The sequence below is a fragment of the Pleurodeles waltl genome, chromosome 2_2 (assembly GCF_031143425.1).
Source record: "Pleurodeles waltl isolate 20211129_DDA chromosome 2_2, aPleWal1.hap1.20221129, whole genome shotgun sequence".
In the NCBI taxonomy this organism is placed as follows: domain Eukaryota; kingdom Metazoa; phylum Chordata; class Amphibia; order Caudata; family Salamandridae; genus Pleurodeles; species Pleurodeles waltl.
The window spans coordinates 987,355,533-987,373,934 of record NC_090439.1 but is presented as its reverse complement, the minus strand read 5'-3'; the positions used below and the strand labels follow the sequence as shown (position 1 = coordinate 987,373,934).

The 18,402-nt window shown below is 45.3% G+C and overlaps 1 protein-coding gene across 1 annotated transcript in view; it reads right to left on the bottom strand.

The window, feature by feature from the left end:
- Positions 1–18,402, bottom strand: part of TBC1D31 (TBC1 domain family member 31) — a 578,066-nt gene that overhangs the window by 174,169 nt on the left and 385,495 nt on the right. The window lies entirely within an intron of this gene.

Here is an 18,402-nt window from a genome sequence, read left to right as displayed (position 1 = left end):
AGTCACCTTACTGTTATGCATTTAGGCCCTCATTCTGACCCTGGCGGTTTGTAACCGCCAGGGCAGAGGGCAGAGGGCAGAGGAAGCACCGCCAACAGGCTGGCGGTGCTTCCGGGGCAATTCTGACCGCGGCGGTAAAGCCGCGGTCAGAAAAGGGGAACCAGCGGTTTCCTGCCAGTTTTCCCCTGCCCCAGGGAATCCTCCATGGCGGCGCTGCATGCAGCGCCGCCATGGGGATTCCGACACCCTTCCCGCCAGCCTCTTCCTGGCGGTTTACACCGCCAGGAAGAGGCTGGCGGGAACGGGTATCGTGGGGCCCCTGGGGGCCCCTGCAGTGCCCCATTAAGATTTTCAGTGTCTGCAAAGCAGACACTGAAAATCGCGACGGGTGCCACTGCACCCGTAGCACCCCAGCAAATCCGCCGGCTCCATTCGGAGCCGGCTTCATCTTTGCTGGGGCTTTCCCGCTGGGCCGGCGGGCAATCTGCTTGAGATCGCCCGCCGGCCCAGTGGGAAAGTTGTGATCACCGCCGCGGTCATTTGACCCCCTTAGTCTGCAGTACTACCAAGATTCTCAGTAGAAATTTCTTGGTGTTGATTACTTCTGTAGAAGACTGGGTGTTGAAGAGAAAGAGGCATGATGTGTCATTTTGTGCTACTGGTCAGTTCTGTTGAGCGCTGGTACTGAAGGAAAAGAGGAACGACTAGTAAGTGAGGTATATGTTTCGAATTCTGTTTATTTCACTTTTCAGGTTTTTGTATGAACAATTAGATCTTAGGGCATGACCAGACTACATAAAGTACCAATTTTTTGCTGCATATCCTCCCACATTTTTGGCCACTGTGTTCTTTTTGGTATACTGTCTGTGTCAGACGTCAAACATTTCTGGTTGATTTTCCATTAAAATTCCCTACACAGGGGAAGCATGAAGTTTCATTAACCAATCTATTGAGCAGTACTGAATTCTCATCCGTATAGGTTTCACCCATAACCATCTCTCGTCTCTCACATCCCCAAACACATTAATCCCGACTACCTGAAGAATTGTCTTGCAGTATGAAGAAACTAATACTAAAAGCCCGATTTGCCGATTATATGACTGAATGGAGTGCCCCTGCATTATCCACTAGACTACGTCTAGAGCTAATCTGAAAATATTTTTAAAAAGTGGCATTTTGAATTTCCCTATAATGGGACAAGGCCTGTCGCAAAGAAAGATAGGAGGCTAACTGGAGCACTCCTGGCCAGTGACAACAACATCCTAGATTAAACATACGTCTGTGATACAAAATATCTGGATTCTGGAAGGCAGAGATAATCCGACTGCATGTCACTGGTCTTCAGTCATCTATATGCTTTGGGACAGCTCACAAGACCGTTGGGGGCCCCCATTTCCCTCCCCTTTTGGAGCAAGTGACTGCTGCCTCATTACCTTTTGTAATAGATTGGGACAGGAGGAGAGAGCAGCAGATACCTCAGAAGGCCAGGAGACAAACTTTGTTGATGAATAAAAGCATCAAGGAACATCAGGTTTAAGACCCTGGCATGAGGAGTTTGTGCAAAGCGAGAGCACCAGAGAAGAGATGAGTAGCACTGCACCTGGATTGAGGAAAAGGTGGGCTGTACTGCACTGGTTCCTCAATTTTGCCGCAATACCTGCCACAGGCACTGCTCTCTTCTTGGCCAACTTCTACCTCCCCATCCTGAAGATGGTGATAAAATGGGAGCCAGTGGTTGAATAAGAGTCACATAATAGTTCCCATACACAAGGAGATACTCTCCTTTTCCATACAAGGGATTTTCTCTGGGGATGGTGGTGGCACTACAAACCTGACTATTGGGCAGCAAGTCACAGGTAAGATGCCCTAATAAGACTCTGATGCCCACACCACCATCTTCCCCCTCATAAGGACATGAGCAAAGGTATGTGATTGGCACTACTGAGCGACCTACAGGCTGCAAGAGCACCTGATAGGGATCCCGTCTTTACCTGTGAAAAGACACCCTGAGCTCTTGGTCGGCAGCCGCTGCTTAAGAAGTCACATTGATCAGATTCAACCAATCTGAATAAGTTACAATGTTGGGCCACTGCTGGATGAAGTCGACTGGAAGGTGGGGTTATACAGCAAATCTCCTGAACATCACTGCCAAAGTGACATGGCCTGACCAAAACCACTATTCAATAATAGGTAAAACTGTTCAAATGAACAAATGTGTTTTCTGAAATAAGCCTAACGAAACTGGAGAAGAGGTACAGATAATTCCAATGTCCTCAGCAGATGATTCAGGGTCAGTCCCAGAAAAGTCACTGAAGGAAGTTTTGATAGCAGACTCCAAAGTACATTCTCGAAGAAAGCCATGAAAATGGACAAGAGGTACAGGTAGCCCTAAAAACCTCATTTGAGTTATCTAGGGTCAGCACCACAACCACTGCTGAAGGTAGTTTTGGCAGCAGATGCCTCCAAAGAGGTGATTCAACAGAAAATTGATGCATTGGCTATTAATATGAACCTCATTTGTACAGATTTTCATAGGGTCTTGGGAGAGGGTTGTTCTAGTGAAAAATAAGGAAATGAAGAGCACATGCAGGATTTGAAATCTATGAAGGAACACAAAGGCCAACTCAAGAAAGAAATACAGGTTCAAATCGCAAAAGCAGAAGATGCAAAATGACTGATCACGCAAAATTATATTTGAATTGCAAGTCTCCCGAAATGAGATGAGAGACCCATATATGAATTGTTTGCATAAACTTTCATCACAAATACACCTTCCAGCCAAAAGGCCTTTGTAAATTATTTTCTGTTGAAAGGGTACATTGAGTCAATACCTGGTGCATGCCCAGTGTGATTATAACTTGACAATTGAATTTTAGAGACCACAACATACTACTACAAGCTGCAAGACAGTCTGGGTCACTGGGACTGGACAACACCAATGTGCTCATCTTTCCAGATATCACACAAGTGTACAGAACAAACAAAGAACTCTTGAGACATCAAGCAGGAACTGAGGTTTTAGGGCATCAAGTACATGCCCAGTGTGAACCTACAGTCACACTGTTCTTACCAAGGGATAACCCTGGCATTTCACCTCACCACATGGTTTATGCAATTGGCTCGAAAAGAAGCAGAGCTTGCGAGACCGAGACATTGAGCCAAATGGGAATACTTCCAAGGTAGAGAACTGACTGCAGATACAAGGTATCATGGAATTGTTAGTAATAAGGCCTAGGGATTGCAGTGTCAAAATGTAGGAGAAACTGTTGTCTTCATACTGACAGAGTTGAGGATATTGTTTCTTGTCACTCTTATATAAGGGTGGTTGAGAAAAATTAGACACCTTTGCTGAATATGACACAAGGCTAAGAGCAACAGGCACATTTGAGAATTGCTGTTTGTGGGCTGTTCTAGGCTATCAGCACAGGGACGCAGGGTAGGAGAAAGTTGGTAAAGAGAGAATATTAACTGATGTTGTACTTGTTCGAGTTTTAGTGACATTGCTATTGATGCCTTTTTTATCCAATGTAGTAGAAGATTGGTAAAATGGTGTTGAGTGAGTGGATGTATATGATGCACTCTGGTTATGAATATGGCAATCACATGACAAGTCAATCTTACACTAATCTGGAACATTAATGGACTAGACAACCTGGTTCAGATGTAGTTTTCCTGCAGAAAACACAACTGAGAGGTAGCGACAGCCTGGAGTTAGAGGGGGCAGATATTTCCTATTACACCATTCTGTTTTAACGTCAGACTCCTGTGGTGTAGCAATTGTATAAGGAGACCAACCATCTATATAGGACAGACAGTGCTTATTTTGAGTCAGTGGTTGAAAAGGGGCCCTTGGTACTCATTTGTGGGCACTTACATTATCTCATAAGGCTTTGACCCACATCAATAGAGAGGAGGAAGAGAAAGAGAGACAAAAAAACAGTAACAAAGGAAAAAAGCAGAGAAGAAAAAGAACATGTAAGAGTGAAATAAATGGGTAGGAAGGTGGAAGAACAAAGCATGAGGTGGAGTCAAGACTATGCAGCCTTGGTACTGGGAAATCCCAACATTTGTCAGTGCGGCTGTGGACTTCTGAGAAAAACATTGGCACTAGCACTTAATATTTCACAAATTAAGCAATGAGTGGAGAAGATTGTGAGCACACCTCAGGGATGTTATCTAGCACTTTTACATTCTTGGAATGGAAGACAAGTTATCTTAGGTTCAGTATATATCCCCACCTGACTACAACTGGCCTTGCTAGATAAGATTGGGTCTCTGTGCATGCAGATGTGAGACGATAACCTGACAAGGTGCCTTGGTTGTACATAGCTGAACATCTCAGTGGATGTGAATTCCGTGATGTAACAGGAATTATAGAAATCACATACCTGAACCCGCACTATGGCATCCCTCTTTCCGTGTTCCGCTTCAGCCCTAGATTTGCTACATACGAATTGTAGCAATAGGAATTCCAGAAAACTCTTCTCTACAGGTAGTGATGGATACCCCCTGACAGCTGAGACTTCCTCAAGATTAAATAAATGGATATTGCAAGACAAAACAGTGGCTGATAAATTATGATTGACCACTGAGCACTTTCCTGAAAATTATGGCTATGTTGGATCAGAAGCTACTTAGTATGAGGCCTGTAAGACTGTGATCAGGGTGCAAAAAATATTTTGCATGTCCACTTTAAAAAAAAAAAAAAGAAGCAAGAATATCAAAATCACCCAGGTTAACTCAGAGCGTCTTGTGTTACAAATTGAGTAAATACAAACAAAGAATTAGAAGGTGGGCTGGGTTATCAGGCACTGTCTTGAAAAATGTACACTACCACTTTCTAGCTATTCAGATTACACTGACTGAAGTAGGGAATTAAGTTGATAAATATGCTGTGAGGCTGGAGAGGAGAAATGGGGACAACAGATGGAGAGATGGATAGGGGAACTGCTCATTACTGATGGTGGTTTGGCTCAGGGCAAAACTGAAACTGCCTAAACGTTTGTGGGCTACTTCCAAGCCCTATACAGTACATGACTTCATGCTGCACAACTCTGAGATTAGAGAAGAGAGGAGATCAGATCTTTCTCTCCCTGAACTGCAGGGTGAAGACAGGGACATGGTAGAAGCAGATCTTGCATTCAAGGAAGTCACAGACACAATAACTCAGCTGCTATCACAGATAGGGCCTGAGCTAATGGCCAACTAATGAAGATTTTTAAAAGACTGTCTAGACAGATAGTTAAATACCATGTTGAACAAGTTACTTACCTTCGGTAACAAATCATCTGGTAGGGACTGTATCTAGCTGCAGATTCCTTACCTTAGAATTCCGTGGCGTCCGCATCAAATCCAGAACTTTTCTGCTGAGGAGTACCTTGCGCGTGCCGTCGGATCTGCATTCGTCGTCCAACTCCGCGTTTCGCCGTCAGCGTTGTTGGAGTCATCTGTGACGTCAGGCACAACCCCGGCACACATACGTCAGTTCTTTTCCTTCCACGCCGGTTAAGTGCAGATCCGAAAAGAGTTAGCCTTTTTTGATGGTTTTGTCCAAGATTTTTTTAATTGTCTGAGCGATGTTTTCGAGAAAGACTGGATTCAACCCGTGTGGTGCATGTCATCGCACCAAGTCGGTTACGGATCCACACCAGGTGTCTCTCTGGTGCCTCAAAAAGGACCACGATTCAAAGTCGTGTTCTGACTGTCTTCAGTTAGCACGACTCTGAGGAGGTCACGGTCCCACTCCAGGAGGAGGTCACTGCACCGCTCCAGGAGCCCGCATTCGAGGTCTTCGGGGCATTCAGATAAGAGGCACAAAAAGATTAAAAAGTCCAAGCGAACTTCGACTTTGCCATGCCAGTCGGCCTACGAAGCTGCTAGGGAACGTTGACGTTCCGAGCACGGCTCCGCGGGGAGCCATCGCCAGGGCCGGCTCTGCATCTTCCCCCTTTTCCGGGGACCGGAGCGACCCCCGCTCAAATCAAAGACTTTTATGAGGCTCTGCACCCTATTTTTGAGCGGGCTGCACCCTCGGGTGGGTCTTCAGGCCCCACAGTTTCAGGAGAGGCCCCATCGGATTCGACGTCGGCGGCTTCGGCCTCGGTGTCATTGGGGACCCTGGGATCAATAGTGGATCCTGATTGGCGCCGGTATCTCACTGTCGACGCTCCCTCCACCACCGGCGCCCACTGGTGGTGGTAGCCCCATCCTCATTCTGGATTATCCGGAGCCGGAACGTCGTCGTATGACCCTGATTCCGACTTCAACTGCGCCGATTAGGCCCAGATCAGTGCCTGAGGCTTATTCAGAACAGCCAGGCACAGGAGAGGATGTTAATTGGAGCATCAACATGACTGGTATGAGGATCCAGGGTAAGCCAGTTGACTGGATGCTTCTCCAGATGCTGGCATGCTCTCTCCTCCCGGTGTGGCTACGGAGGAGGGTGCAACTTATGCCATGATGGTGCGTAGGGCAGCTGAGGTCATGAACCTAGACTTGCCTATGGTGCCAGTCAGGACTAATCTCCTGATGGAGGTGCTTCAGCCGGAGATTGCTACATCAGAGCCGATGTTACCCTTTAATGAATCCCTCACAGATGTCCTTCTGGGAACATGGTCCAATCCCCCAGCACAGGGGCTCCTGTGAATAGGTCAATCGGCCGCAGCTATAGACCTGCTCCAAACGACCCTAGTTTCCTCACCTAACACCCCATCCCGAAGAGCTTGGTGGTCCAAGCCTCCACTTCCTATGGTGCCTTCCCTTCCGCCCCTCCGGATAGGGAATCCAAGAGGCTGGACCAACTTGGAAAGAAGTTGTTTTCTTCCTCCAGCCTGGGATTGAGGTCAGTAAACACCTCTTGCCTATCGAGCGGTTGTTCCCATACTTTATGGGATACGGTGGTACAGGTGCTGCTCCAGGTCCCGGAGGGCATACGGGACACTCAGGCTGTCAAGGATGTGAGAGATGCAGCCAAGTTTACTATCCGGTGTGGCTTGGACACAACCGACTTGCTGGGCAGGGCGATTTCTTCAACAGTGGCCCACTGTCGCCATGCCTGGCTACGTTCTACTGGCTTTTCAGGGGATGTCCAGTCGAGTTTGATGGACATGCCTTTTGATGTCTCTCGCCTTTTTGGTGAGAAGGCAGACTCTGCGTTTGAAAGGTTCAAGGATTCTCGAGCTACGACCAGATCCTTGGGCCTTTCAGCGCCGGCTCGTCAGCAGTCTGTCTTTTGTGTCTTTCGATGCTTCGGAAGGGGCACGGTACCACGCCAGCCACAGGTTAGCCACTGTCCTCTGGCTTCACAGCATCCCGTGCGAGGATGAGGTCGTGGTACCGTCAGACCTAGAGGGTCTGGCCAGAGGTCGTCACCACACAGCCCCCCTCTTCCGCAGTGTCCAAGCCCTCCAAGTATGGTTTTTCAAGACCATGTCCGTCCAGTTGGAGGGAGGATTCAATTTCATCTCCCTCACTGGCAGTCCATCACATCGGACAAATGGGTCTTGTAGATCATACAGAAGGGCTATTCCCTCCCCTTCCAGTCTTTCCTTCCCTCTATCCCTCTAGTAAAAGAACAGCTGTTGGGTGATAGTTTGGTCTTGCTCCGCAAGGAAGTTGCGGCTCTCTTGGCCAAGAGAGCCATAGTAAGGGTCCTGATGTCAGAAGTAAGCAGTGGTTGTTATTCCCGCTACTTTCTGATTCCCGAAAAGAACAAGGGCCTTCGCCCTATCCTGGATTTAAGGGACATCAATCTCTTCCTCAAAAAGGAGAAATTCAAGATGCTCACTCTTGCTCAGGTCTTGTCTCCAAGTCACCAATGAGACTGGATGGTAACATTGGACTTGCAGGATGCGTATTTTCACATCCCCATCCTGCCCGCCCACAGGCGTTACTTGCGGTTCAAGGTGGGCCATGAGCACTTTCAGTTAACCGTGCTCACTTTCGGTCTCACCAGTGCCCCTCAGGTGTTCACGAAAGTGATGGCGGTGGTGGCAGCTCATCTGTGCAGGTCAGGGATTTCAGTCTTCCCCTACCTGGACGACTGGCTGTTGAAGGTTCCGACACCCCAGGCTCTTTTCATCCACCTCCAGGCTACGGCGAACCTCTTGCACTTGTTGGGGTTCACTACAAACATGCCAAAGTCATACTTCACCCTCTCGGAGAAGCTCACTTTCATCAGAGCTGTTCTGGACACACTGCTGTTTTGGGGATATCCTCCCGAGCAGCGAGTCCAGGATATTCAGGTTATGATACAGATATTTCGGCCTCTATCCTGGATTTTGGTGAGACAGACTCTGAGGCTGTTGGAACTCATGGCTTCCTGCATTCTTTTAGTCAAGCATGCCAGATGGCGTATGAGGACTCTGCAGTGGGACCTGAAGTCCCAATGGGCACAGCATCAGGGAAATCTTACCGACATGGTTCAGATTTGAAGGGCACTAGAACTGTGATTGGGTCAAAGGCAGACTCCTCTCTCTTCCCCAACCAGATCTTACAGTAGTGACAGATGCGTCACTTCTGGGATGGGGTGGCCATCTGGGAGAGGTGGAGATCAGGGGCCTCTGGTCTCTGGCAGAATTCGGGCTTCATATCAACTTGTTGAAGCTTCATGTGATCCAGCAAGCATTGAAGGCATTTCTTCCTGTTGTGAAAGAGAAGATAGTGCAGGTGTTCATGGACAACACTACTGTAATGTGGTACTGCAACAAGCAGGGCCGTGTGGGGTAGTGAACCCTTTGTCTCCTGACATGGCTGGAACCCCAGGGCATAACCCTGGTGGTTCAACACCTGGCAGGTTCTCTGAACTCCAGAGCGGATTAACTCAGCCGGCAATGCTTAGCGGATCACGAAGGGTGTCTCCATTTGGAGGTGGCGCAAGGACTCTATCAGCAGTGGGGAGAGCCTTGGTTAGATCTGTTCACCTCCGAAGAGAACGCACAATGTCATCAGTACTGCGCGTTTAAGTTTCCAAGGCGGCTATCGCCAAGCAACGCTTTCCGTCGAGAGTGGAGCTCAGGCCTCCTGTACGCCTTTCCGCCCAAACCACTTCTGCCCAGAGCGCTCAAGAAAATCAAGAACGACTAGGCCCAAGTAAGCCTAGTGGCTTTGGATTGGGCACGAAGAGTCTAGTATCCAGAGCTTCTCAAAATGAACATCAGTCCTCCAATTGGGTTGCCTCTTCAAGAAAATCTTCTGTCGCAGCAGCAGGGGAAGGTTCTCCACCCGAACCGGTCAACTCTGTGGCTTCATGCGTGGAGATTGAGCGGTGGCAGTTCATGGTTTATGACCTCCCTCCCGTAGTCTGTGATGTCATTCTGGCAGCCAGGCATCCCTCTACGAAGACGGTTTACGCCTGCTGTTGGAAACGTTTTGTATTATATTGTACAGAAAGGTCTATTGATCCTCTTTCTTCTTCTCCTTCTAATATCTTTCTGTTCATTCTGTCACTCGCTCAACAGGATTCCTCCTTAGGGACTCTTAAGGGCTATCTTTCTGCCTTATCGGCTTTTCTTCGCTTGCCTGATCAACAGTCTTTGTTTAAGTCTCTTATTGTACAGAGATTCTCACAAGGGCTTGTACATATGTCTCCACCTACGCCTTTTGTTATGTCCCAGTGGGACCTTAATCTAGAGTTTACTTTTCTATAGTGTGCTACTTTTGAGCCTTTACATAATTGTCCTCTCCAGCTGCTCACTATCAAGACAGCCTTCTTAGTGGCGATCACATTTGCCAGGAGAGTGAGTGAGATGCAGGCTTTATCATCGAAACCGCCATATCTCACAATATATCCTGATAAGGGAGTCCTCAGAACTGGTGCCTCTTTCCTCCCCTTTCCATCTGGGTCAAAATATCACCCTGCCCACCTTCTTTGCTCCATGGCATCCCTCTAAAGAAGAGGAGCATCTCCATCATCTGGACCCAAAAACAGCTTTGTTGTTCTACCTTGACAGCACAAAAAAAGAGATCCAGGTGGACAACCAACTCTTTGTGGGGTACGTTTGGTGCAAAGAAGGAGCGGGCAGTTCAGAAACAAACCATTTTGCGCTGGGTCGTTCTCTGCATTAAAATCTGCTACGCTTTGGCTAAGAAGCAGCCGCCTGAAAGCTTGAGGGCTCACTCTACAAGAGGGAAAGCTGCTAGCATGGCGTTAGCTCGAGGTGTGCCGATGCTAGACATCTACCAGACGGCAACGTGGGCTTCCGTGCACATGTTTGCAAGACACTACTGCCTGGATAGTCAGGTGAGAAGAGAGGGGCATTTTGCTCGCTCGGTATTGCAGGACGTCCTTGTGTGAAGCATATCTTCGCAACCCACCACCAGCAGTTATAGCTTGGGTATCTATTCTAAGGAGAGGAATCTGCAGCTAGAAGTCTCTATCAGATTAACAAGTTACTTACATTCGGTAATGAATTATCTGGTAGAGACTTTATCTAGTTGCAGATTCCTTACACCCACCCAGGCCTCCCTGCTCTGCAGATCTATCTATCTATCCATCTATCCATCTATCCATCTATCCATCTATCTATCTATCTATCCATCTATCTATCTATCCATCTATCTATCTATCTAATCTTTTTTCAGATTTTTACCCTTTCTCCAGGGCATTTCATTTGGCTCAGAAAAAGAAAGAAAAAACAAAAACAAAAACAAAACAAAAAAAAGTGTTCTTCCATGACTGCGATTCTGGTGTGGAAAGTTGTGGAAAAGAACTGACGTACGCGCGCCGGTATGGTGCTTATATAGGGGGCCGTGACATCAATGACGATTCAAACGACGCTGATGGCGCCACGCGGAGCCAGACGACGCATGTGGATCCGAACGACACCACCCGACGGCATGCACAGGGTACTGTTCAGCAGAAAACGTCTGGATTCGATGCTGATGCCACGGAATTATAAGGTAAGGAATACGCAGTTTGAAGTCGCTGTCAGATAGCAATCTTTAAGGCTATAAAGGATGAAGTTCATCTCAATGGCAAAGGTCTCCCTGGATCCAGCAGGGGCCTTTGACTTTGTTTACGGTTAAATTGGAGTCCTATCAGATCATTTAAGACTAGCAAAATGCATGAAACAAATCTGACCCATGTCTCCTTTAATGTTTTCAGTAGCACAGGAACCTCTGACTAGTTATGTCAGGAAGGACACCTTTGTATGAGGCTTAAAAAAAAAAGGACAATATGTAGGATGGACAAATATCACTCTGTGCTGGTAATCTTTAAATTGCTGAACCTAAGGAAACTTTATAAAGCCTATTGCAGGAATACTGTGGATTCAGAATTAATTATAGCAAATCTGCATGCTAACCACTGACGGCTTGGTCTGTGAGTTCAGCATTCCATTGTCCAGCTGCTATAGGCAAAAAGGCTTCAAGTGTCTTACAGCATTCGTTACCACAATAAAAATATGTTTTTGATCCTAATCTATACAAGGAATTGGATTTAAAGAGAACATATTCTACTGCTGAAAACTATCATTCTATCACCTATTTTCAGCAGTATTGTATAAGCTGATGCCACTTCTATGGCTCCTCTACCCTACTGGGTCCTAGATGCTTTTTAAGCAGCTCACAGTTAAATTATGTCTGTTCCTTTGGGATGGGGTTGCTCTGAGGATCTTTTTTCTGATGCCCAGGATATACAATGGTGGAATAGCCCTGCCCGATATTTGTAAATATTAGTTGATGTCTCAATTAGAAGTTGCAAACTAATGTGTCGTATAGCCACAGGACCGCCCTCCCTTTTGGTACACTCACACACATTGAGAACTGGGGGTTATTAATTGTCCCTTTAATGTTTCTATCGGAACAAACATGTAGTGAGGGCCTGGAACGCTGCAAACACGGACTGAGATGTTCAGCTATGTACAACCAAGGCATCCTCTAGCAGTTTGTGTTCCAGTCTATGTCCCGCTAAATGCCATAATTGAAGATAGTTCCCTGTTAGAAAATAAGATCTTATTGGAGCCACTATATAATAGGCAATATCCAATCACATACAAAAAAACTAAGAAAGAACTTACCAGATACAAAATTGCCAGCATAATTCACTCACCATATAGCTGAGAAAGGATTAGGGAAACTGGATCCCAGATCTGGGGGAGTCAAAGGATTCAGACTAAGAAGCTCTTCAATATCCAACAAAGGAAGCCATTAGAGTGGGATTCAGGTTGGATGAAATCCAACTTTTTATCAGAATATACTTACAAGAACACAGCTGGTTAAATTAAATAGGACAGATTCTGACCTCTGCTGCAAGGATGTGATCAGGTGGGAAACTTTTTCCATACTTTACAGACCTCCTGGAAAGGTGGTCAGATGTTTTCTATTGAAGGTGGGGAACCTGGAGCGATAACACTACTATGTGAATTAGGTTTAATGGTGGTGAGAAGTAACACTACCCACTATCAGTTCGGGAGGCAAAAAATCTTACAAAAATGCATACATGGAAATCAGATTGAGACTGGTGCGTGGCTAAAGAAAATGCCTAAAAATGGTGGAGATGTCAACGAATTTGTATAAGATTTGAGGTCCAGAGGGAGAATACTGAGGCCTCAGAATAATGTTTAAATGAGAGGATATTCAGACTTATATCCTGAAGACTGTAGATTAATGCAGAGTGATGCATATTGTTAAACACCTGACCTGTTAGTCAGACATCAATACAGTGAGAAGAATAGTATATCTGTATTTGTAAGAAGTGAAATACTAATGATTGTATTATGCGCACAATACCAGCACAGTAAGGTGGATGACATATATTCATGTTACTGATTTTATAAGCTAATTAAAAAATAGGTAAAAAAGTAATTAAATGTATTATGTTCTAAGTGTTGTAGATTGATATTCTCTACAAACTGTGAATAAATGATTGCAGCCTTTTGTTTCCTACCTGCCAGCCAGCCTACCCTCAAGCCCCCTTGAACGTCATTACTGCATCCGTCAGGCACCAGAAGACACACTTTGGAATGCATCCTTGCTGTTTACCTAGTTTACAGGTTTAAGGATTCAGATATAAAGCTGCAGCAAAGGTTGTTTCAAGAACTTTGCTTCAGGAGATAGTTATCAATATCAAAAGGTTCGGGAGAGCGGGGTTAAGGTAACCTGTCTCCATCTGTACATATATTCAGGTAGCAGCCCCTGGTAATAATCATCTTCTCAAACAGTGGAGACATTTGGAAATGCATAAGTTCATGGATAGCATAATAAGGAAGCTAGGGCAGGCAGAGGATTAGTCTGGCTTCTAAAAAGAGCAAATAGTTATACGCAATGATTTCACTTAACAGAAAGATGGTGCTTTCACATTTGATAGTTCCAAATCAACAGAACGGATTTCATACTGATAATCCTGAACAGGCAGGTTCAAGCAGCGTTTTTTCCTGTCTTTTCCTGTTTCACACTGATCCCTTGTTTCTACTTCACAGGAGTAAATCAATAGTTCATCTCTTCCCCTTCCCTGATTAGCCTCTATTTTTACCTTCCTTGTCTAATGCCTTCTTTCTTCCTCCGAGTTCCAATAACCAAACTGGCTCCACAGCTTCTTGCTCAAATATCATTTGTTTTTCTTTATTCCAACTCCATCTAAACCCTAGTACAGTTTCCCAAACTATAACCCACTTTCACAAAGCCTAGCTAATACCATTGCACATCTACTTCTACATACACCATATTACCTCTACCCCCACTCATCCTCGTAACTCAAACGTAATCCCTGCTATTACCTCTGTACTTGTACAACTACCTCCACTACATTAACACAACCATAGTGCAAAAGTGTTTTTGTTATTAGCTTCTAACTTTTCAGGCACATTTATAGCTGACAAAATTTTCCAAAGCAGCAACAATCATCCTCTCTTCCACCCACATTTTCCTGGCAGCCCTACATATTATGTAAAGTTAAGCATATTTGCATTGCACTCTAATTTCCTGTGAGTCTATTCAGGTGCTGCACAGGTGGGTAGGTGGCTGTCTCCAAAGGGTAATTCAATAGAAAAGCCAGGTTTTCATCTATTTGTGGAACTCAAGATGCAATGAGACTCAAATGCTTTGGGCGAGATGTAGGAGAAGGCGTTATCCTCCTGCTTGCTTTTTGTGTATGTGGGGTACCTACGCTAGTGAGAGTCCAGTTGAGAGGAGGTACCCGAAGGGTTGGTGAAAGTGTGTGCAGCTGTTGAAGTAGGCGGGCCCTACATTGTGCAGTACTTCCATAAGTGTGTGTGAGGAGTTTGAACTTATTTCATTTGTTTATGGGGAGCCAGTGAAGTTATTGAGGTGTGGAGTGATGTGGGCAGCATGGTAGGTTTAGGACAAGTTTGGCTGAAGCATTTTGGATGGTGTGGAGTATGTTCAGGAGTTGGTTTGTGATTCCAATGTAAAATATGTTGACGCAGTCACGTCTGCTGGTTATTAAGGAATGTGTGACTGTTTTCCTGGTGTTCTCTCATAGCCAGTTGAAAAACATTCAGGCGGGGTCACAGTGGTTAGCTGGGATGACATGTTGAGCTTGCTGTCTGGGATGATTCCAATGTTTCTGGCGTGGGTGGTTGGTGTCAACCCGAGGTCTGTTGGCCACAAGGTGAAATCACAAGCAGAGTTCTGCTTCCGAAAATCACAACTTTGGCCTTGTTTGAGTTGAGCTTGAGGATCTTGGTTCTCATCCTGGTGGCTACCATGGTCATGCAGGTGGCAAAGTTGTTTTTTGACACTGAAGTCTTGGCCGTCAGGGAGAGTTACAGTTGGATGTCTTCTGCATGGGAAAGGATGTTTATGCCATATACAAGCAGATGTTAAACAAAGTCGGGCTGAGAGAAGATCCATGGGGGATTCCACAGATGAGGCTCCTGGCTTCCGACGTGGAGGATGGCATGCTGACTTTTATGTATTCTTCCTTTGAGGACAGAGCAGATCCAGTTGAGAGCGGGTCCTATTTCGTGTAGTCATCTGTTCAGGGTGGAGTGTGAGACCGTGTTCAAGGCTACTGAAAGTCGAGAAGGCTAAGGGTTGGTGTTTCTCCTTGGCAGAAGATCATCCTGATGTCGGTTGCTGAAGAGGACAGTCTTGGTGCTGTGTTTGGGTCTGAAGCCTCACTGACTGGTGTATAGGAGTTAGTGTATGTCAAGGTAGTGGGCGAGTTGCTTGTTGATGGCTTTTCCATGACCTTGGAAGGGTAAGATAATAGGGAGATCAGGTGGTAGGTTGCTAGGTCGGTGGTGTCTGTTATAAGTTTTTTTAGTAGTGTGTATTCCACTGAGTGTTTCCATACCTCTGGGGAGGTTGCAGTGGTGGCGGAGCTGTTCAGGATGCAGGTCAGTACTTCGCTGATCGGGGAGGAACCAATGTTCTATTTGTGGCTGGGGCAAGGGTCTGTTGGGTCCCCAGGTTGGATGTTTCCCATAATGATGTCAGTCACTTCTGTGGTAATTGTTTTCCATGTAATCAGGGTGCTTCTGAGGTTTTTGTCGGTGGGCTGAGACAAGGATGCTGGGGTTCATTTGAGGGTCGGGATTGTTATAGATAGTACTGATTTCTATGCTGAAGAATTCCGATAAGCTGTCACATAGGTCTTGTGAGAGGATACTGCTGTTGGTGGTGGAAGCTGGTGGGGCAACTATATAAAAACATCGCTTTACAGCTATGAAAACTGTTACCTACGTGCTTGGCTAGGACCTTCTTCTTGGTTTGTCCGGTGGTAGCAATTTATTGCCACTTTCAAAGGTATCTGTCAGTTTTCCTGGACTTACTTGTGACCAGTCCTCCAACCAGTCTAGGCCCTTGCAGACCTAGCTCCTGCGCCTTAAGGCACCCATCTCATCTCTCGCTCTCACGTGCTCACTCGCTCACATACTCTCTCTCGGGCCTCTGTGCCTTCTGCCTCCTGCTCATCCCCCTCTACCTGTTCTGACTTTTCATTCTTTGCTCTTTATGCATCCAGGTCTTTTTGCCTTTTGTTCTACTTAATGGCAGCTGCAGCACTGAGGCACAGCGGGCGTGACAAAGGCATGCGCTTTTCAAAGGAAAGAAAAGAGAAAGGATGAAAAAAAGGAAAAGAGAGGGGAAAAGAAAGGAAGGAATGGAAAGGACAAAAAGGAAATAAACAAGAAAGGAAGGAAGAAAGAAAGAGGAACGAAAAAGAGGAGGAAATGGGGAAGGAAAGAAGGAAGGAACAAAGAAAAGAAAGAAAGGGAGAATGAAGGAGAGAAGAAAGAGGAAAAGAAGCAAATGAGGAAGAACAGAGGAAAAAGAACAGAACGAAAGCAAGAAATAAAAAAAGGAAGGAGGAAAAAACAGCTAGAAGAAAAAAATTGCAGAAATAAGGAAAGAAAGGAATGAATGAAGAAAGGCAAAAGAAGAAATAGGAAAAGGAAGGAAAAAAGAAATTGAAGAAAGACAAAGATGGAAGGAAGGAAAGAAGGGAGGAAGGACCAAAGGAAGGAAAGAAGGGAGGAAGGACCAAAGGAAGGAAAGAAGGAAGGACCAAGGGAAAGAAAGAAGACAAGAAAGAAAGAAAAAACAAAGAAAGAAAGAAAATAAATTGCAGGGTTGGCAAGATCGGTAGAGCACACAGATTAGTGAGTTTGTGTAAGCTGAAGGGGAATAGTCAGATAAAACAAAGGCCACTTAAAAAGGAGTTTATAATGGCATTAGCAGGAGATGGAATCTGATAAAGCTAGAATGTGCCCTGTGTTTACATCAAAAGTGTTCTGCTATCACATCAAACTCTGAATACAAAGACAACACTAAATTAATTATAAAGCAAAATCATAAACACTGATATCGAAGGGAACTATCTTGTGTGCGGATGTGCTGCTTGTGAGAGAGCAAAATGCAGACACTCAAAGTGAAGTTAACCAGTGGCTTAAGTTGGTTAACCTTTGCCCCATGCTGTAGTGGGCGGAAGCAAAAGGTGAATTACAGAACAGACCAATGAAAGAAAAGAGGGAGCTATAAAAGCCCCCTTAAGTAAGTATTTTATACATATATTTTAGTAAAATCAAAAGTTTTTGGCTAACACCATACCTAAAAATGTGGGTACATTAGGAGGACGGGATTATGAGAATTTTATGGAATTTAAAGCAAACTGGCACATTCTAATGCAAACTTAAGGAGAGTATTTGATTTCAAGAAACACAAAATAATGGAAAGATTAATAAACATGGCCACATGATCTGGGACTACAAATGAAAGTGTAACCTCTGCAAAAAAAGGAGAAAATGGGATTTTTTTTTTTTAAATAAAATGAGGCCTGTGAATAATAAGGGGGTAAATGTGTTGTTTAGGGTTCCAGTACGCCAATCACACAAAGAGGTTCATGTTCAAGGCACCATGTTTTGAGATTGGACTTCTCAGAAAATCCAGAAAATTGCTGACCACACAACCTACCACCTAACATTCAGACTGATGCCCTCATTCTTTCATATTTAATCTCCTTACAAACTGCACATGCTGTGCCCAGACAGAAGCATGGTCCACAGGGTATTTAATGGCTCCTTATATGTTATTCTGGGCATCTGAGTGTTCACAAGATTTCTGGAGTCATTTACAAGGGACCAAACTGTCTTGTCTCTAATATGTGGCATGGGCAACTTTGATCATAGCAGTGGGCTTTCAGGAATCGGACCCCCGTTTCCTAATCACAAACAATGGCCATGACCTGTTGTAGTTTAACATTTGAAGAAGTCTACTGTGTGGTGCTTTAGTCCTTTTAAGTGGGAATCTGCTTGAATTGCCTTCCGGCCAGATTATATTCTGAGGAGAATGAAGGAGGATTACTAGGCTGAGCTAGTGCAAGAGAGAAAGAATTGATCCTTTCTCTACTGATCAATTTTGGTAGTTATGAGGGATCACTGTTTGCAGACGAGGAGAATGATTTCTTTGCTTCGGAGGAAATTGACTGAGAAAGCTTAGATTGTGGGGTGTTTGTCTTCAGTGACAGCGTCCTGAGATCACTGCAGTCTGTATTTCTAATTTTAGCTAAGCTCCTTAATTTCTCAAAGTTAACTGGCAGTCTGTGCTTTATCTGTTATGGCTATGAGCACTAATTTGCTGCAGGACTTCTTATCCATTTGAAACTGGTGGACTTGCTGGATGGGGAGCACTAAAGTTTGTCACTTGTACATTAGGCCATTTCTGCCCCCCTTGGGGGCAGATCGGCCTATTTTTATTAGGCTGATCTGCCCCCAAGGGGCAAGAAACCACTAGGCATTTTTTTTTTTGCACCAGTTTCACACAAGGCCAGCGACCCCTTAGGCAAGGGCAGAAACCACTTAGGCACCAGGGATTGGCATGTGTCTGTTTTGTTTGGGAGGCGGCACCTTGGCAAAGGGTCACTCCCCATGGGGGCACATTACGCCCACCAGATAAGATTTTTTTTTATTTTTTAAAGAGGGTGGGGGGTATGGCCATCCCCCC